At 52.2% G+C, this 21320-nt stretch overlaps 1 protein-coding gene across 5 annotated transcripts in view; it reads left to right on the top strand.

Moving 5' to 3' along the window:
• sdk2b (sidekick cell adhesion molecule 2b) overlaps positions 1-21320 on the top strand; it is a 137896-nt gene that overhangs the window by 41040 nt on the left and 75536 nt on the right. Inside the window, exon 1 of one of the 5 annotated variants that reach the window (XM_055504252.1) lies at positions 12092-12226. The exons of the other annotated variants lie outside the window; for them this stretch is intronic. The gene's annotated coding sequence lies outside the window, so the exon portion shown is untranslated. Of the gene's footprint in view, positions 1-12091; positions 12227-21320 lie in introns of those variants that run through there. 5 annotated transcript variants of the gene reach the window in all.

Here is a 21320-nt window from a genome sequence, read left to right as displayed (position 1 = left end):
TCAATAGCTACCTGCTGAGCCTCGCATTATAACAGATGCTGATGCTGTCGCCTTCATGGAACCACTGCCCATCAGCCCTAAACCCACGTCCGTCCTAAACCTGAACCGGTAACTATTTAGTAGCAAAGTCCTGGGTTCGAAAACGAGGAAGTGAAGCGTTCGGTTCAGTGAAGTCCAACTGTGTAAATGCTTTATGTTGTTTCATTGAGCTGCCTTATATCACATTAATGTGAAAAGTCGTTAATTTAGCTGGGTAATTATTCTCATCATCTTCCTGTCTGTCTTCTCTCCCCCGGTGCTGCTCACGCTGGATGGCTGAAGGTAAGAGCTCCTCTTTATTACACTTGCATTTGTGCGTTGCGGCGCCGGAGCGAAGCCTCTGAGTGACTGTGGGGACGCGCGGAGGCCTCTTTGGATAATTACTTCAGCAAAGTCATTAGCAAAACTCTCAAATTGGAAAGGAAGCAAACAAGCTTGTGGGACAGTGTTTATCAAAGGAAGTGAAGGAATGCTGAGTTTATGTGAGTCAGAAGAACAAGCAGTTAAACAGCAGCGTTTACTGAGGATTTGTTTGAGTTTGGAGGAAAGATGCAGCGCTTGACTGTTTTTATGAAGAAATAATTCTCAATGTTTAGTTAAGAACGAGCATTAAGTTTAGTGTTGTGGTGCTGTCCCCTCACAGCCTCTCTCCAGCCGTCGGGCTGGCGTCGCCGTCCAACACCGTCCAGACTGGACCTAAAATAGATCATTGTGCACGACTCAAGATGAGTTTCTCCCGTTTGTCCTTTTAGTGTCTTCTACAGCAACGATTGCGAATCTGCAGAAACTCTGCTTTAGTTGTGAGAGAAGCCTTGTGTGGTTTGGATTCTCAGTGATGAAAGTGGACCCACAGCAATTACAGAGGAGAAACAACACATTCCGCTACCTAAAAGCAGCAGCATTGTTCTTCCCGTTCTGAGTATGTGGGCGCACGGAGCCGCCGCCGTTATGCAACATGTGTCACACGGAGCTTTTGACTTCTTCTTCCCTTTCGTTCTGTTGTGTTCTGTTGTGTTCTGTTCTCCTTCCTTTGCGTCCCGCCCATCGTTGCTGTTAACCACGTCCTTCATGCTCCGTCTCGCTGCCCACCGAACCTTTGGTGCTTCAGACCACAGCCGTGGCCTGTGTTTCATGTATTAGCCCCCAGCGGGGGGCCGGCGGCGTCACTCGGACCCTCCGGCTCTAATGGGGCGGCCGTCGCGTCGGCGCCGTGTGCTGCTTCACTCGTACAGGCCTGGGGTCGATGGCATCGTAGAAACTTGCATACATCTGAGTCAGAGCTGGCTGGGCTTTAATAAAGCCTTGCAAACAAGGCGTGTGGGCGGCCAGACTTTGAGGATGAGCCCCCCACGCAGCCGAGGACCATCCGTCGCCGCTGCCAGCCAGCGACAATAAGTCACTGCGGCGCAATAAGAGGGGTCTCCAGCCTCTGATGAGGCGTTCCATACGGGATGAACAGCATCTCTAATGACCACCCCTCTGCTTATTACCGCTGTGATTACAAGCCATTTGTTTGCTTTATCGTGGCCCTAAACCTCAGGGGCTTTAATGAGTGTGGGGCTATAAATGCGTCTCCCCCACGGATGCGAGGTCACAGGGACCGTTGCATGTGGCACACAGCGTGTTTGCTTTTCCTCCTCATTCCTCTTTTACTGTTTGAGTCGGTTCCCATCACTCCCTCCACTACTGTCAGAATAATTCATGGCCCGTGCGGGGATGACAATGCAAGTTGGTGTTTGTAAAACCAGAAGAGACAAATCATGAAGGGATGTAGTGTTTAGATGTGGAGGCTTTGGTGCCGATGAAGGGTTTGGGTTGAAGCGGTTTAGCTCATGCAACGCGATGATGATCAGCCAGAAATAGGGCTGGTGAAACCAGTCCACTGTTGTGGCCGTGGAGTGGATGCCTGTGTAATTGTTCTCACTGCACCATCGTGACTTGTACTGTTGGAATGTATGACTGCACCACTTTGCCATTTCTCCTTCATCTTTCGCTACAGGCCTCAGCGGGCTTCATTATCAATAATTAAGAAATGGCAGGCGCCCCTCATGTGTCGCAGCCACCTGACGGGACGCAGGCACACAAACAGAGGAAGCAGGAGGCCGGCCGGCCGGCGCGTCGCGTCTGTCATTAACCTTTCAGCAAGACTCACAAGGCAGCTGGCGATATGCAGTAAATAATGAGCGAGGGCCTAGTCAAGTATCAGCGCATGAGTAATTAATGCGTGTTTGGTCACACCCACCTCCCAATAATCAGCAGATAATTCGCACTCTCTGTGTTTACCACCTGCAGGTCAAACAATATGGCTGACATTTGAGTTGATTTGTTCGTCAGGCTGCAAATCCAGTCCTGATTAGGAGTGTCGGCGTTCCATCACCGCTTCCTGTTGCAAATTCTATGAAGGAGGACTTGATGCTTGACAACAGTTATGGAGGAGAGAGTAATAGAGAGAGTATTTATGGTTGGATCAAGGATTCTGGACTCCGATAAGAGTTTTTAGGGTCAAAACCTCCAGACTTCAGAGAAGTTTTGTCCTGAGCCCCCACTTCTGTGGAGTTCACGGGGAATAGTCTCGTCTGGCTTTGGCCCGCTCATTAAAATGACTAATTGATTACGGGCCAAGACCACGGCCAGAGAGGCAGTGTATCAATTATTAAGCTGCATTAATAGATTAAACTTGGAAGAATGTGCAGAGCATTTAACTTGTAACCCGCTGAAAGTGAAAGCAATTAGGAAGCACCTCTCTGACCGTCTCTGCGTCTCTGTAGTAAAACCACTGGTCCGACTTTTCTCCCCCAGGGCCACTGGTCTGACCCCACTAATGGCTTCGGACATAATTAACAACTGTGGCCTCTTTTATATTTCTCACACTCCATATTTGCTTGTCTAACCGTGACAACCGAGGCTGCGGAGCAAAGGCAGCACCCGCCCAGAGAAGATACAGAACATCATCGTCTAATAAATGATGCCGCTGATGTTTCAGCATTAATTGTTTGTAGACTTTCAAAGCAACACACTGTTTTTATTCATGTCCTGAAACACGATGAACCGCGTGACGGAGATTAACAGTCCTCATGAAATCTTCCCTGCGTTGATCACGGACAGTGACTTCATCTTCATTATCTTCCATTTATTACGAGTGGAGCCCAAACCGGCGGAACCCGTCCCCGCTATCGTTTAGCGCCGTGTCGGCTCCACAGCGGGACAGAAGAGTGGTCCGGCCTCGCATGACGAATGCCAAGTCCGTCAGTCGGGCAGCCATTGATTGGCCGGCCTCTCGCTGGGATTTATGCTGCCATTCCTCTCCCATCTGAAGGGGGAGGTGTCACGAGGTGACAGACTTATGTACCAGTCCTCCATGTGATTGGTGGTCCCAAGGTGGGCGCCTCAGCAGCCGCCCATCCGCTCGGCTGCGCAGGAGGAGCTGGCATTTGATGTGAAACTATTGAGACTGGTTGCAGCGTGTGGAACTGTAGATCAAAACGCTGCATGGATATAATAACCCTCTCGGCTCTGATTAGGGATGAAGCCTCCACCGGCCTCGCCATTGCCTTGATTAAATCCCACGTCTTAAAATGGGCCCTGATGGCGTAGCAATTCAGAGGTACAGGATGGAATGAAACTTTGCCATTTTTCAGCCATGATTGCTTTATTGAATCTGGCAACGATGACCATCAGCAGGCGCGTGTTTGCTGCCGCCGCGCGAGGGTCAGACTGGGAGGAAAGAGAGAGGCGCTACGCCTGCCGCTTCCAATCCGAGTGGTGAACGAGTGAGTGAATGAGTGGGTGAATAAAGCAGCAGCGAGTCCCAATAAATGCTCCTTCCTATCGCGGTAATCAGCGCTCTTTGGTTGATCAAGAATACGCGGATGCCGCGTTTTATCCAAGGTGGAAGGTGGAGCAGAATGAGGCTGTTTGCAGCTCAGATGCCTTTGGAAGGCGCTTCCTGTAATTCAGTGGCTGATCCGTGAATTGGTTTCCTGGTTCAGGCAGTGAAAGCCACTGAGAGCGCCGGTGCCTTGGCATGAGAGCAGCTGTGTTTTCGCTGTTTTAGGACAAATTGGAGTCAACAGTCTGGTTTAGGTTTGTAATGTGCAGACTCAGGGCTCTTCTGGACCAACGTTGCTTGTTTCACATCCAAGATTGGATTCACGGGAAATGAAACTTGTTTTTCTGTCATTTGGGAACCAAATCAAAGTATAATATGACCCATTTTTGGTTCTGACCAGAGCTTAGGTTTAAGAAGCGCAGATCTGATGTTTTTACCAGACGTGTGATGGCAAACATTGGAGGACGCTGGATTTCGATCCCATTTTCGGGCAGAGTTGACCACAAACTAGGTCGAGGTCGACTGGAAGCACCACTTTCAGCAGCGCCGGCTCTCGGCCTCTTTGGTCGGAGAGTACATTTGTAGGATTGTGATTTTTTCTGTAAACACTCCAGTAGGTGTATGCGCGGTCCTCATGAGGATGCAAACCCGGTCGTGGGCCTTTTTCAGGGAATGATGTCGCCTTTCATCATTAAAGCTCAGAGATGAGCTGAGTGCTGTTTGCTTTTGAATCTGCACCCCGTGACTAAGCCGCCGCGCGGTGGAGTGAGCACCTTTATCCGCCCAATCAGGCGTGTCCACTTCAGGCGTTAAGGCAATTAGCAGCTTGTGGGCTGCAGCGTTTCACTGTAGCCGCCGTCATTAGTCCTGGTCAGAGTCGATACACACACACTTGATCCGTGAGTGGTCAGATTGCATAAGTGCTCTCTGACTGCGGGTGACAAAAGCCTGTCACCCCAGTGAGACGCGTTGACGGGGATTTGCCAGAACACACACACACACACACACACACACACACACACACACACACACACACACACACACACACACACACACACACACATCGTGTCCCTCTCACCTTCATTAGCCTGACGTCGTGATCCCAGGTCCTAATGAAGGTGAGGCAGAGCAAAACAAATCCAATAATAGTTGCCAGACGCAGCACAAACTAGGTTGCCTCTGCCCCTTCTCCCATTTCTTCTTTCCTCTTTCCCATTTTGACTAATGTAATTTATGCAAAAAGAAATTATAAATAGCATATCAATACTGCCACAGTTTTCCGGGCCGGGCATGCAACAGCACTCCGGGCTGTCAGGGTAAGTAGGTCGGGGTGTGTGTGTGTCTGAGCTCCATGCGTGTGTCTAAAGAGGAGATTTAACAACAGCACAGTCGCGGGTCACCTCCACAGAGCGTGTGGTTTTAATCAGCGCCACAAGTTCCATGAGCTCAGCATCCGCAGCGCCGAGCTGGACTCAGCTTCACACGTGTCGCAGCCTGGACGCGTTCTCATGTTCAGAGCTGCAGCAGATGTTTGAGGGCTCAGCTCCACACTTTAACAGCGCCGCGTCGCCTCTAGGATGACCCGACATTCACGCACGGTTCACGGGTGCAGCAGCCTGGAGGAGCAGCTCCACACGTGCACCAGGCGTGTGCTGGAGGTGCAGCCACAGCTGTCATCTACCTGGCTGCAGCACCGTCTGATCCTTCAGTGGAATTAACCAGGAAGCGCACGAGAGACACGAGACGGCCAGCGAGAAACGCAGAGGAAGGAGAGAGGGCGTCAGGGTGAAGGAGCACAGCAGGGGGTGAAAGTAGTGGGCGCGGCGGTAGCATGTGAGGCTCATCTAATCAAAGCGCGCTCAGCAGGGGATCAGTGACGAAGCATATGTATGTATGTCTGTATGTATGGAAGGAACAGATGCAAACGAGCTGCTGTGTAAGTCAGAGAGGTGTAAATAAATCTGTGCGAGGAAGTGTGTGTGTGAGAGAGAGAGAGCGAGCGAACGCTCGGCTGATTGCAGATATGAGGCAATCAGGCAATTTCTGACAATATAGGGGAGAAAAAAATGAAGCCTTGACATTATTTTACACCGTGTCCAACGTCTCTGGAGACCAGTAGAACCACTCGTTTCTTAATTAGCAACAACCAACTACACAGAAAGGGTTTCAGTGATGAACTGTAGAAAATCCCCAAACTGGTCTCACACCGTTTTCTGTTTCAAACTGGAAACCAAACATCATCCATCAGCAACGTTCAGATAATAAGATCTGAATGTTGGAGCCAGTGAATATTGCACGTGGCCCTTCAAAGCGAATGGCTCCTGACGTGCATATAACACAGCCACTAAACGCTGTCTGGCTGAGGTTCTGGTGTTTTGGTCACTGCTTGCGTCTGTTTGTTTGATGCAGGACGCCCGCTTGTCATTACTGGATGACTGAGCCTTTTCAGCCCCCATCGCTGTGGGACGGTGCGGGTCTGGAATCTGTCAGCTCAGGACAAACCAGGCCGTTGCTTTTCATTGGACACAATAAGGACTAAGGACCAGAACATCTGTTATTAAAAGTGGAGTTACACTTTGGCCCTTTGTTCGTGTTGATCAAGCTGAATCAGAAAGTTAAGACTCTCAGTAATTGTCCTGTGGCTCCTTTACAGAGCGTGGAGCTCGTTGTCCAGTGAATGGAGATGAATCACTTGTGGCTCAGGCATCTGTTTAACTGATCCGTCGTTTATTTTAGGATTTGCTTTATGTGGCGCTGAATTCCGATAAACGCTCGCTGAAACTCTCCTCTTCTCCTCCTCAGCGGCCTGGAACAAGGCCTCGCTGTCGAAACAGAGAAAATTACCCTTTGCCAAAAATATGCTTTGAGTCGAATGTCCCCGCGCTGCCGCTTTGTTCGCATGCAGCGACGGGTCAGCGGGCCGAGGTGAGACTTAGCTGTGGGTGGGAACCTGCACACCCTCCAGATGCAGATCACGCGAGGGAGAAGGAATAAAAGAGCGTACGGTGGACGAACGGAGCGGGACTCCCACTCCGGGGACTGGTTCCTGAGTGACGGGCAACAGGGATCACTGTCAAACAGCCGCGCCGCCCCCCCCGGCTCCCCGGCCTCCGCACGCCCATCCATCAGCCCCCATCAGCAGGGGGGAGCCGGCGCCGGCAGCCGGGTCGGACGGCGCGGCCTCACCTCGTCACGGGCCCTGAACCTGGCAGTCAGTCACTGCTGACCCCGCCCACCCCCGCAGCCGCCGTTGTCCCAGAACCCCATCTCTGCAGCCGACCTCAGGGAGGCGGAAGCGACGCCTAACGAAGCACTGGGAGTTTGATGTATGAGCCGGCGCCCAGGATTGACGCCGGTGAATAGCAGGTCCAGTCTCAGGGCTGCTCGTGTTTATGGACTTGTCGTGTCTGACCGTTTGGGTCACGGAGCCCCAGAGTGTAAAACACGTCAGCCACGCTTGTTTTCCTAGCGGTGACAGTTTGAAAGTCCTTAATGTCACGTTTGAAGAGAATCCATCGACAGAAGGTTCTGTGTTTTATTCTTCTGTGGCTTCAGGGCTTTTCCCCATCCGTTCTCTGGCTTGTTTTAATTCCTCACGGCAGTATTAACTGGAGATAGATCCTCTTTATCACTTACCCAGCCAGTTAAAACACCAGATAATATTTCCTCCCATATACTTTAGTTGGGTCCCGACTATTCATTATTTATGATCTCTTCCAAATTACATTATCTTTCACCAGGCTTCAATTACACCCTTCCCTGCGGCTGGGAAAATGACTCAGTCTGTGCAAAGGACTGTTCTGTGTGAGCGAGCGAGCGAGAGAGAGAGATAGAAGGCGACTGGTCGCTGCCGTGCGCACGTCCACCGCACTGAAGACGACCCTCAGTCTGTCCAGCTCTCACATCTGTCTGATCTGACAAGTTAATTGACTGGACACAACACAGTGCTGCAGATGGCGGATGCTACTGATGATGCTAATGTAAGGCAGAATGATCAATCACAGTCTGTTGGACCAATCATAGTGTTGTTCACCAGGGGCAGTTAGGAAACATACAGTCATCAAGGATGAGGACACATTTTTGTCATTAAGTGGTAGGTTTAATAAACAGAGTCATTCTCCCAGACCTGATTGAGGCTTTCGGCTACAGCCTCCTGGTTCTTGCTGGAGGCATGATCACTCCGTAGATGAGCCGGACTGACTCTAAAAACAGAAGAGAATCTCTCACGCGGCTCCTGAAAGCATCCGCCTCCCAGAGACGGGAGCGAGCGTCGCCCGCTGTTTGCTGCCCTCGCGTCAAGTTTCTCCGCGATTCGTTTTGACATGTTTCACTAATGTTTGATCTTGAGTGGAATCTCTAATGGCGCACTGTGGTTTTGTACAACGCAGACAAAGACAATTAGATTGGACTTCAGGGCCCAAAGGCATCGAAGAGGTGGAGGAAAATCGTTCATTTTGAATCTGAGAATGTGCCAGATTCCAGCACATTCACTTGTTCTGATATCTTATCACTGACTGGAGCAATTTTCCTCTGAACAAGTGCGATTAGTTTGGCTCGGACTCCTTAGTTAGACCTGAGATGTGCGGTACTAAGCTTCCATCCAGATTCAGGAGCTTGTTCTACATGACGGTGATGTCAGCTGGCCGGACCAGACTGTTGTTTTCACACGTCCACCAGCCGGAGGTCAGGGACCCGCCGGGGGTCAGGGACCTGCCCGCTGTCCCCACGTCCCCTCTGCAACACATTGCACGTTTAATGTGGCACGGCAGAAATGACTGCGTGTGAATACCAACAGGAAAGATGCGAAGGAAGCAAGCGCTGCCATGTTAGGGTTCGAATCGCCGCTAATAGAACATTGTGTCTGATGAAGCCAGTGTGTGAAAGGTCACAGATGTGATATGTGCAGAGTAAATATTAATAAGTTTCTAAACTGATAGCATGTTCTCCTGCAGCGCTGCTGCCGCCGTCTTTGCAGAGGCTGTATAAATATTTGACTGCGTGCGACTGGTGTGACTGGCGGAGTGCTCGCTGAAGACGTTTCGCCGCTCGGCCCTTTTTGCCCGGCTTATTTTGGGAGAATGGTAAATGAGGGAGAGCGATAACCTGCGTTTGAAGCCTGGCTGCAGGATGATGTGCAGGCTGGCGTCTGCAAGGACAGAGTTCAACAAAGGGAATGCTTAATACACAGCTGACAATTTATGGACGTGGAGGCTCATGTCTTCCCATATAGTCATGTATAATTCAGTGCTCCGCTCTTTAACTTTTTATTAAGTCGAAGGAACAGCACATTGTCCATTGTCATCAGTGTTTCCTGACTGGGTCCTTGTCTTTTTTATTTTGGGCTTTATTGTCCTTTTCTCTTTAATGCAGTCGAAGCAGAGCTCGATGTGGAACAATCCTGCTCTCACACAGAGCTTAATGTCAGTGGCAAGGAGGTTCTGGGGATTCAAGCTGCGTCCACTTGTCTTAGTTCCTCCCGACCGGCTGCTGCTAACGGGCGCCGGGTCGTTAGAGAAGTGCTGGGAAGCCGGTTTCCTGCTTCCTGTGACGGTGGGATCAGACGAGGCAGCAGAGATGCTGCTGTGTTTGTTTCAGGTGAGTCTTTTCCAGCATCGCGGCGGCTGCGAGGTGCAGCCCCTCGTCCCGCCGCGTCTTTGTTTGTCTCAGCGGTGACGCCTGTCACCTCGGCGTGGAGGTGTAGCGGTTAGCATCGTCGCCAGCAGTCTATTAGGGGAGAAAAGCTATAATTCATCCCTTTAGCGCCGAGGGCCTGCCTTCACTTTCAATGACACCACAATGATATGTGGGGAAAGCCCAGGAGCCCTTCAGGCTGGAGGAGCCCAATGTAGAGCTTTTAATTTTCCGCTCTGCACTGTTTCAAGTTGCTTTAATGGGCGGCTTCTCAATTTGTCGCGCCCGTCTTGTGTTCGTTATCAAAGCTCCGTTTTGTCGCTTGTCGCTTTGTCGACCGCTGCAGATCCAGACTCTGCGCCGGGCGCACAATTAGCCGGCGCTTTCTCTCCGTCTGCGCTTCTTCCTGCCATTGATTCACGCTGAGATGAATTGCTACATCACACCTTTACTCCCACTCTTTCCATTTCTTTCCACTGCTCTCGACAAAGGAGAGTGTACACAATATGCCCAGCATGTGCTGCGGCGCCGGCGCTTCCTCAGCCATTCTGTCAGAAAGGCCCCACTGCAAACAAAGACGCTGCTGTGGATGTTTATTATGTATAGGGGCTGTTCATACGCCACAGATTATGTCCCCTGGGGGAGCGGCGGGAGCGAGCTGGACGGTGGACGGTACATATTTGCACACGGAGAGGGGGAGGAGAGGGGGAGGCTCGTTCTGGGGCCCAGCTTCACTGCATCCACCGTCATGAGGCTGCCGTACAATCCTTGTGCCCCGTCTTGTGTTTCTCTGCACATTATTGCACTGATGAGGTCATTCAGAGGAAAAGCTGGACTGGAACATTTCACCCACGGATATAAAACATCTCTTTGGCTTTATGCACCATAGAAGACCAGCTGTCACACAAGGACAGTAACTTGTTTATGTTGTAGGCTTTTATTGCACGCTGCTGAGGGTGCTGTTGTGGTGGGTGGTGTAATTGAGTCTGGGGCTTCCGTTAGAGGGGAAGCAAGTTAGAAGTCTGCAGCATGTCTGGAAACACCACAGTCCCACTAATGCAAATGCTGAACCCGTGTCACTTTCTCAGCGCATAAAACAAGAACAAAAGTGCTGAGTTCACCTTTTTAGCTGGGCCTCGTGCGCATGGAGCCGAGTGGCGTGTGGTGCGATAAGCGCCGTGTTGCTAGCTCCTCTCCTCGGGTACGAGTGCGTTTGTGCTGATTATACGTCGTTTGCTCTGTGGCTGCTGGGGAACATCTGCACGTTCTCCTTTTCCCTTTTGATGATTCACACGTGAGCGCTTAGAAAATAAAGCTGAGCTTCTTCTCATGGGGTGGAGGCAGAAGGTCCAGGTTCTGTATTTGGGATTAGATTCTGTGTTGTTACTGCTACTGTTGTTACTGTTGGTACTGGTTTGATTGTGCTGCCGGTCAGGATGCAGCGTTAGTTCCTGCTTCGCTCCAAACGCAGACAAAAACCATCAAAGTGTGGATGTAATTGGCTCCTGATTAAATTGTGACGATGATGCGCTGAATCAAAGAATCAAAGATGACGGTGAGAATAAAACAGTCTGTCCAGTTTGGTGGGACCCAAGACGATGAGATGGAAGTATATTCATTATTAATCAACCTTCTCTTATCTTTTAATCAAGCTGATAAATTGGAGGCAGAAATGAATTAAGGAGAGGAGCGTAACGAGGACACGCCGCTTGTCCTTATTCTTCAAAGCGCTCTGACGCTGTAGCAGAGTAGATGGTGGCAGATATAGATAAAGAAAATTAATTCGGAATTATTCCATCATTCGTAGCAGATTCTGCTGTTGTGCTTCACCTCCGAGCGGCGGAAGCAGGAACGTTTAAGGATCCTCAGAAACGTCTCCATTAATTGATCCGGCCTCAACAGGGTGAGAATGACGGATTCCTCGCTCGGCCTCCGCCGTCGTCTTACAGGATGCAGGAATCTCTAATTCTGCCCTTTTTCTCCAGTCTGGAACTGACAGCTGGCATTTCCAGCCATGTGCAAGTATTTTTTGGCCCGCATGCATCGGAACCCTCACTTAGAAAAGGTTACAAATGTTGTGGAGGATAAACCACCTGCTGCACTTTTCTAAAAGTCATTTTGACACATTTTCTTTCCAATTTAACAGCAATATGTCGGATCTATCTGTGAGTTCAGTGTAACGAGTGTCTACAGAAACTCTGAGCGAGGAAATAGAAACGGACGCCACAAACGGACGTTTATTGTCCTGTTTATTCGTTTATTTCCTCAGATGCTGGAATGAGATCATAATTTGACATTTGAAGACGCTGGACTTTGTCGTCTCCTCTCTCCCGTCTCCATTTCACTTCCAGTCGTCTTCCTGCAGTCAGTGCAGTCTTGTGTCGCCCATTTAATCAGTGATTATCCTACCACTAGATGCTGAAATATTCATGCCCGTTAACCACAACCTGGCATTTACCAGGAGCGACAGAGGACCTGACCTGACCTCACACACACACACACACACACACACGCACACACACACACACACACACACACACACACACACACACACACACACATACACTGCTTGTGGGTTTATGCACCCACGCAAGTGGGAATCCAAAAACCACACATGCCACAGTTTACAGAGGACACTTCAGGACTCGGGGTCTGGATCATCTTCACCTGAATCAGCAGAATGTCAGTCAGCGCTGTGATTGGACGGCACGGAGCCAGGAGCTCAAGGTGAGAAGCTGAGCATCCAGGCAGCGTTCTGCCTCACATGGACAAACTGTAATTATCCTGAATGCTTGTCGTCGCGCTCGGGACAGAGGGGAACCGCCATCACACAGGAAGTTCCGTCTCGGTCTGAGAGCTATTTCCTGACTCTCCAATTTCCTGTTGGCCTCGACGTGTCCAGCCGAACCGAGCAGCGCACGCTTGACTTTGGAGAACGTTCCTTCCTCTCATTTCCTCCCCACCTGTGCCAGACCCGATGGCTTCCTGCACGTGATTGATTCAACCTTAATAGAGACGTCTCTTTGTCTCTCTCTGGCTCGGCTTCAGGCTTGATCTCTATGTCGTCTGCCCTTGATTAGATATTAAACATAACAGCATGATGCGATAAGAGGCCGAGGTCCTGGCAACCGAAAGAACCCAATCGGAATGACCCACAGGCTGATGGCTGGTTTCAGCCAACAACAACAGAGGGCAGAGGGATGATGTTAATAGCTCGCATATGAACTGGTCTCATTACTGATCAGATGTAAAAAACCTTTTTATTTAAGATTTCAGACTCAAACACATGAAGTTTACGTAATAGAGTTGAGCAAAGGCGCTGGCGAGGACCAGCGTGTGTGATTCAGGTTGTGTCAGTTCATGAGATTAGGCTCGTTAAGAACCTGCTCTTAGCTTTATTAAGCGCAGTTAGTTCCTCGCTGGCGCTGACGACTCGGTCCCTGGGTGAGTCTGGGCCCACACTTCAGTTGAAAGGCTGCAGCATTTCAAAGGAGTTCTGCCTTGGAACTGGGGTAAAGACTTCCAGACAGGTTCTCCCTGTAAAAACTCTTCAAAAATTCATTAGTGCTTCCATTTCATGCTGATTATTCCATTCTGTCCCCATTTTGTGTCTCCGTTGGCGTGACGAGATGTCTGTCCATCCGTCTGTCTGTCTCCGTGTCCGGCTCTCGTTGCCGGGCAGCCACAAGTGCTCTCTCTCTCTCTCTCTCTCTCTCCCTCTCTCTCTCCCCTTGTAGCCAGTCTCAGAGGACTTTCTAAAAGCAGGCCGCGAACACCGTGACGAATGTGTTGCTTGCCGCTCCTGTCACTGTCACTGACATATAGTTTGAAAGATTTGTGAAAAAGACATTGGAAAAAAAATAAGTCCAGACTCGGTGGGAACCGGTGACATCAGAGGGAAGTGGTCCCCCCTCCCTGCTCGCCTGTTTGTCGTCTCATCCGTTCCTGTCGCTCCCTTCTTCCCAGCGGCCTTTGAGCTCACCCTTTTTAACCGGGCCTGGTGTTCAGCTGCTGACCTATAAAACGCAGAGCCTGTCAACATCTGTCGAACGGCATAGCGAGTGATGGCGATGATGGGATTTACATACTATTAATGATTCGGACGGAGGAAGAGTGTGCCGGGAGGGGGAGCGGATAATAGACGATGGGTGGATGTGTTCCAAATGTTAATGTGCCATTTTAGGATCAAAGGAAAGGTCTGCGAATGGAGAGAAGCGAGAGATGGTTTCAGTGGTCAGACCCCGGACGCGAGTTGGGACCGACGTGGTTCAGCCTCCCCCGTTAAAGACGCTCGTTTCCTGTAATCGTTCTGTTCCAATGAAAGTCAGCAGATGATTATACTGTACATTACTCGTGTCCTTGCTCGTCTTTCTGCTCATAAACACACCTGCAGCTTCAGCTCCACTCGCTGGGCAGCTCATCGGTCCGACGCTGCCGTTCGGCCACAGATGCTGTTCTTTCAGACCTGGCACAAAGGTGATAATTCAGGTAAATGTGTGTTATTGTGGTCTCAGTGGGGGGTGGAGCCGTACTGAGAAATGAATAGCAAGCATTAATACGAACACGTCCACCGCTAATGGATTGTTGTTGCTCCAAACTGCTGGAGTTTAATGTTGTACAGCAGAAAGGTGTGAAGGCAGCTTGTATCTGCAGCGTGCCATTAAACGCTCGTTATCCTCGGGTCCAGAAGGGGCAGACGTGTCACTGGCTTTAATACAATTAGACAACCTGTTGCTCCCAAGTCATGTGACGGAGGATAAATGCCACTGGTGGTGTCTGGTGTAAAGGGCAGCACAGTAAGCGCTGCAGCCCGTCGCTCCGTCCTTATTGGAGCCCAGGGAAAGATCAGGCTCTGACCTCCGGTGGCCGTCGTCTGGGCCGTTGGATGAGCTGTGACGGCCGGTGCTGCAGCGCGTGGCCGCGTCGGTACCGGTCCACCTGTGCAGCGTCGGTGCCGGTCCACCTGTGCAGCCTGTGGTCCCGTCGGTGCCGGTCCACCTGTGCAGCGTCGGTGCCGGTCCACCTGTGCAGCGTCGGTGCCGGTCCACCTGTGCAGTGTCGGTGCCGGTCCACCTGTGCAGCCTGTGGTCCCGTCGGTGCCGGTCCACCTGTGCAGCGTCGGTGCCGGTCCACCTGTGCAGTGTCGGTGCCGGTCCACCTGTGCAGCGTCGGTGCCGGTCCACCTGTGCAGCGTCGGTGCCGGTCCACCTGTGCAGCCTGTGCAGCCCGTGGCGGCCAGTCTTAGCATGCGCCTGTCGTCCCCCACCTTCACAAAGCCTCATCTCGTCTCGCCTCCTGCTCGTTCGACTGAGACGGAGGAGAATCCATCGCGCTGGAATGACACGGCCATTTTTCACCCGGCTCCAGCACATTCTCCCATTTCCCCCGGTGGAGACGCCCCTTCTCCCTGCGGCCCGGCGCTCCGACCTCCAGGCCCGACCCGGCGACGCTCGCCGCTGCCTCCACCCCTCCTCGCGGCTGCTTATCCGCCCCCTCCTCCTCCCCGGCCCGTGGGGGTCAGCGGCTGATGGATGGGGCCCTCTGGAGGGGGTGCGGGAGGGGTCGGCTCTGCTCTCTGCCTCCGAAAGAGATGAATTGAGGCGAGATTGGCACAGATTTGAGTGAAGAGACAAATGAAGGGAAAAGCACGTTGAGGGCGCGGGAAGCATGGAGGAACGCCGGCAGTCTGTCAGTTTGTGCAAACAATTCCTTCCTGGTGCAGTGGCCCCCCCCCCCCCCCTCCCCTGTCGACCTCCGCATCCTTATTTTTCATCACCTGCATCTTCGCGGCCGAGCTGCCTGTGTTGTCTGCTGTCAGTAAAGGCGCTGGGGACTGCTTCGCGTTGGTGCGGTTGCTACTGTGCGCTCACTAAGTATTTGTTTGGGCTGTCAAGGTGTCTCCTGAGTGCCTGCTCGCCTTCTGTTGAATATTTATCACTTATTTAATGCCGCCGCCCCTCCCCCACCCCAGAGAGTTGGACTTGGCTTCAGATACCTCCCACCCCTCTCTGTTCCTTCCCTCTTGCTTTTGTGCGCGTCGCTGTCCTTGCCGTTTCATGTCTTCTCCTCCCAGAGCTCAGCATGTGGTGCTCCATCTGTGCCACACTTTGTTTCAGCCTTCTGAAACTCCCGTCTCACACGTGTACAGTCCTAAAGCACGTGTTCGGGCTTGTTGTTGCCTTTGTGTTTTAATTAACCTTGACCATCTAGGCTGAAACTGTTGCATCAAACCCGTCCGGGCTGTCGTTTCTTTAAAACGCCGCATTTCTGCCTTCAACATCATCAAGAGACTGTTTCTGGAAACGCCGGTGGAGAACAAACGGCGGAACGAGCTGCCGAGGGAGAAGGTTTACCTGAAATGGGAAAGAAAAAGTGAAACTTTATAGTTAAAGTAGTCTCCGGTGTGTTTGCTCGTCTCCCTTCAGTCCCACTATTTATTCTTATCACTCGTACAAACCTGGGAGAGACAGAAGAAATGGAGCGTGGAAGAACGTCTACTTTAAAAGTTAAATTCATCGTGAAGGGAGTTTCGATTCCACAGAGGAGCTGCCTCGGTTGCATCTGCGCTTTCGCTGGAAATGTCACCTGGCAAAATGGGTTACGGGCGAAGGCGAAGCAGCAGCAGACAGGAGAGGAGCATCCAGCAGCAGGAGGCAGGTGACTCGCGCCTCCTCTGTGTCTGCCGTCGCCACTCAATCACAGCCTCGACCCTCGACTACTGAGGCCTGGGAAGCGTGTCCTCCTCCTGCTTAGGCCCGGTCCCAGACCGGTCCCAAACCAGTCCCAGACAGTCCCTGACCGGTCCCAGATCGGTCCCAGACAGTCCCAGACCGGTCCCAGACCGGTCCCAGACCAGTCCCAGACCAGTCCCAGACCAGTCCCAGACCGGTTCCAGACAGTCCCTGACCGGTCCCAGATCGGTCCCAGACCGGTTCCAGACCGGTCACAGACCAGTCCTAGACCTGTCACAGACTGCTCCCAGACAGTCCCTGACCGGTCCCAGACAGTCCCTGACCGGTCCCAGACTGGTCCCAGACTGGTCCCAGGCCGTCCCAGACCAGTCCCAGACCGGTCCCAGACCGGTCCCAGACCAGTCCCAGACCGGTCCCAGACTGGTCCCAGACTCCTCACTTGATGCCCCCTACCCAGAACCCCCCTAGATTCCAGGCTTATCCCCATCAGCTCTTCAGAAGTCGGACGGTAGCGCTGTCCCCCATCTTGAAGCCATTTTGTCAGGAAATGCTATATTTCCCTCATCTGGATGCCATTACCTCTGGGCCGCCTGCGTTGGCTGCGATGCCTGTTCTGTGTAATTAAGGGCTTTGTGTTTTCTCTCCTCCCTCCTCCGTGACTTCTCTCCTGGCTTAACCCCAGGCCTCTTCTCCTGAGACTTGCTCACATTCCCACCAGCGACCCCCTCCACGGCGTATCTGCGTACCTAGAGGTATGCATCACTTTACTGCCCTGAGAGCACTTGGTCGAGTTTATGGAAGTGTGATCAGTGCAGCTGTTGTGTGGGGTCGTGTAAACGCTCGACACGAGAGAGGCCGTTAGAAACAGACGTCATGGAAGCTCATTAAAATACCTCAGTGGCTAGACCTCCCAGCCGCCGCCGCCGCGCTCTGAGCAATGATCCGCTTTGTTCGAGGGGGAACCGGATGGTAAAAAGCCACGAGTGTGAGTGTGGGGGGGTGTATGGACAGAACACAGTGCATCGAACAGGACCAAACATGGACAAGCCGAGTGGCTGCTCCAGATAACACACGGCCCAGCAAATGTAAACAACACACACACACACACACACACACACACACACACACACACACACACACACACACACACACAAACGCTGTGTCATTGGGAAATTGATCGCTTTTTCTAATTAATTAGCGACGGGCTGCCAGGTTGTGCAGGTCTGCGCCGCGTGCATGCGTGTTACTGATCCATACATCAGCTCTGTCAGCTTCACCGTAACGCTAAGCTGTGTGGACATGCTGTGCTGTAATCCTGCACAGACTGGGCAGCTTGTGATGATGTCATTAACACTTAAGGAACAATAGCGTGGTTGTGTAACCAGCTTAGCCCAAAGCCCTGGTCCTGGAGGCCTCCAGCGCTCCTGGCACCTCCTCTGAGGATGAATGGAATCCTTCGGGCCTTTGTGCACCTGCAAGAAATATGTATGAAGTGTAATGGAACAGCATGTGGAGAACAATGCAGAGGCGATGAACAGCAGCAACAACAGAACATCACACAGGCACGAAATGAAGTGTAACAGCCGAGATGTGTAAACCAACACGCGACCCAAAGCTGAACAGCATGATGGGACCACGGCCTGTGGTTTCTGGTTCAGACCCACCTAAAGCCTGAACCAGGCTCGTCTGGCTGCTGTTTCCTCCTCTTTAAAGCCGTGTTCCGCCTCGGGCGCTCGTGTAAGACAACAAAAGGTCAGCTTTCAGCTCGGATGAGGAAATACACTAAATAAATCCATAGCGTTTATTCACAGCTCATAGACGGCAGCGAGGCCTGGTCGGTGGCGCTCCGACGGACCGATGGAGCCTGCATTTAAATCCTGATTGGAAATCAATGCAGTCCGACAGTAAGCGAGATCGTTGGGCGGCGCACAGCAGGACCGTCGATGTGACTGACAACGTTCGGCTCAGACTCACCGCCGTTCGGCTCAGACTCACCACCGTTCGGCTCCGTCTCACGACGTTCGGCTCAGACTCACCGCCGTTCGGCTCAGACTCACCGCCGTTCAGCTCAGACTCACCGCCGTTCGGCTCAGACTCACCACCGTTCGGCTCCGTCTCACGACGTTCGGCTCAGACTCACCGCCGTTCGGCTCAGACTCACCACCGTTCGGCTCCGTCTCACGACGTTCGGCTCAGACTCACCGCCGTTCGGCTCAGACTCACCGCCGTTCAGCTCAGACTCACCACCGTTCGGCTCCGTCTCACGACGTTCGGCTCAGACTCACTGCCGTTCGGCTCAGACTCACCACCGTTCGGCTCCGTCTCACGACGTTCGGCTCAGACTCACCGCCGTTCGGCTCAGACTCACCGCCGTTCGGCTCAGACTCACCACCGTTCGGCTCAGACTGACGACGTTCGGCTCAGACTGACGACGTTCGGCTCAGACTCACCGCCGTTCAGCTCAGACTCACCGCCGTTCGGCTCCGTCTCACGACGTTCGGCTCAGACTCACCGCCGTTCGGCTCAGACTCACCGCCGTTCGGCTCAGACTCACCACCGTTCGGCTCAGACTGACGACGTTCGGCTCAGACTCACCGCCGTTCGGCTCAGACTCACCGCCGTTCGGCTCAGACTCACCGCCGTTCGGCTCAGACTCACCGCCGTGCTGGTTTCCTCTGCGCTCGCTCCAGTAAAAGGCTCCACCTCCATCCGTCTCTGGCCTCCTGCGCGTGTTTTTCCAGCCTCCGCCGTCTCCTGTGTCGCTCCGTCCTGGCTAGTGATGAAGATAATGCAAAATTTCCAATCAGTTCCACTGTCGCCTGGAAGAGGAGCCAGCCTGCGCCCACGTTATTGAAATTAATTTGTTATAACTTCAAATATTAGATGAAGCCCGTGCATCCGGAACGCGTTGCACTTGGCAGGCTAAATATTTCCCCGTCGTGTGGCAGGAAGGCGGTTAACGGGGAGCTTCATCCCTTGTAAAATATAATTAAGTTCACAATGGATAAATCATGAGGAATTTCAGGCTCGTTTGAGCAAAGAATGACTCGTCTGTCCTCGTGTTTACGCTGATGTAGCTTAGCATCAGGCCGGGCCACTTGTCTTAAACCTTCATGCGAGTATGTTTCTGGACCTTCGCCTTCTGATGAAATTACTATTGACCTGCACTGAGTCAGCGTCTCAGCCCGCGATACTGGTTCTCTGATGAATTCCAGGCTTTCATGTTGTCACAGCTTTGAGCCCAGCTCATGGTGACACAGTTGCCGGCTCATCCTATCGATAGCAGAGAGCTATTTTTAGCCGCCGCTCACGCCGGGTCGGGCCGGGCCGGGCCGGCCTGAGACTGCTGCTGCACGGATGGGCCCACGGAGCGCGTCCCCAGCTCACGTTACGGCAGCCTTTTCCACCAAGTGCCACATTAGACTAAGAAAATCAATGCAAGTGTTGGAAAATGGAGCCGGGAGTGCAGGGCCGCTCCCAGTCCTGGAGGAGTACAGCAAAGCTGGTTTCCTGTTTGCTGCAGACGCCGAACAGAACCAGTCCCACCATGCGCCTCTTTTATAGCATTGGTGACATTTTCACATTTGACAGTTAGCTTCAGAAATGTCTATAATTTATCCTCCCTCTTCCTGCCAGTGCTTCTTTTCCCTCATAGCCAGTGACCTTGTCAAAAAGCATATTGACCGTCATTCAGTTCGCCTCCATCTCTTTTCTCTCTCATTCCCCAGTTGCCGCTCAGTCGCGTCGCAGTGGACACCTCGCAGCGACCCCGTTTCTCCGAGACTCGAGCGTTGAATGCAGAGAGAAAGAGAGTCTTTGTGAAGCACGTCTGCCTCGGCCGTCCTTCGCCGCTTCCTCCTCCGCTCCTCACGAAGCCGCCGCGTGGTGCCGCCGTGACTTGAGCCCCTTTTATGCGGCTAATTACAGTTATGACATTTAAGAGTCTGCAGGTAGTTCTATTAGTTCCACCCTGTGAAGTTAACCATTCAGCGTCTGACCCCTGCACCGCGGCGCGACAGGTGAATACGTCCTCAGACACTCGTCGGGCGCGAGCATTGTGTTGGTGAAATGCCGAGTGTGTGCAGCGTAATGTGTCCTTGCATAGCTAATGCAACACAGAGGACGCAGAGATCTTCATCCGGGCTGATGCATCCCCGAATAACACACCGGTTGAGCTGTAAATGTCAAGAAGTAATTACTGCTGAACTTTTTTTACACAAAAGCCCAATATATGTTCTCATTCATACATCATCTCTGCCTTCAGCACCGGCACATTTCACTCAGCTCCCGGCTTGAATTAAAGCAACCAACTTTGCAGAAGATGATTTTAAAGTATTTAAAGCGAGTGAGTCAGTTCAGCAGCTGCTGAACCGAACACGTGCCCCACATGTGCAGGTACAGGCAGATGTTGCTACCTAACGGGAACGTGCTGTTTCTATACCACCGGCCTAAATTAGATCTGGTGGCTTTTCAGTGTGATTCAGACAAACACAGAGTGAAGCATGTCTCTGGCTTCGGGTTGAAGACCCGAGCTTTTCTTTCCACCAGCTTGGCTTGTGAAAACCTTTAGTCAGGCTGTCGGCTGTCAGCGCCTGAGCCCTGCCTGCCAGGCCGCAGCCTTTGATTCGGCCTGGAACACTTGGGAATACCGACAGCATAGGATTTGTGTCTCCCACGAGGCTGCCATTTCATTACTTCATACAGACTCCGTCCCCCAGGCAGATAAATCTGGTCCAGGCCCAGGCCGGCGCTCCGTGGAACACTGTTATAAAATGAAGCCTAATCGCCGCGGCCCCTGTAAGTGCTTTTACCTTTAGGGAGCCATTCTGCTCCGGACAGACACATCAGGTGCTTCGGCCTTGACCGGCAGCAGCTCTGCAGTGTCATCCAAGAGCAATAGCTGCCTCGCCTTTCAAGCCACATTCCCCAACCCACCAAACCCTGGCCCATAAAGGGAGTATTGAAAATACATAACTCTTTACAGGGATGAGTCACTTAGGGCATGAAATGTAGTTACAGCTCTTCATGGAGGGGAACCTTTGGTGTCTGTCTGGCCAATGGTGACATGCAGCAGTGGTCAGACAGTGACGACCCACAGCGAGCGTGGACGGAATCATCACATCCCATTC

This window comes from Betta splendens, chromosome 19, assembly GCF_900634795.4.
Source record: "Betta splendens chromosome 19, fBetSpl5.4, whole genome shotgun sequence".
Classification (NCBI taxonomy): domain Eukaryota; kingdom Metazoa; phylum Chordata; class Actinopteri; order Anabantiformes; family Osphronemidae; genus Betta; species Betta splendens.
Note: the sequence above shows the minus strand (reverse complement) of the source record. Positions and strands in the feature narration are given on the sequence as shown.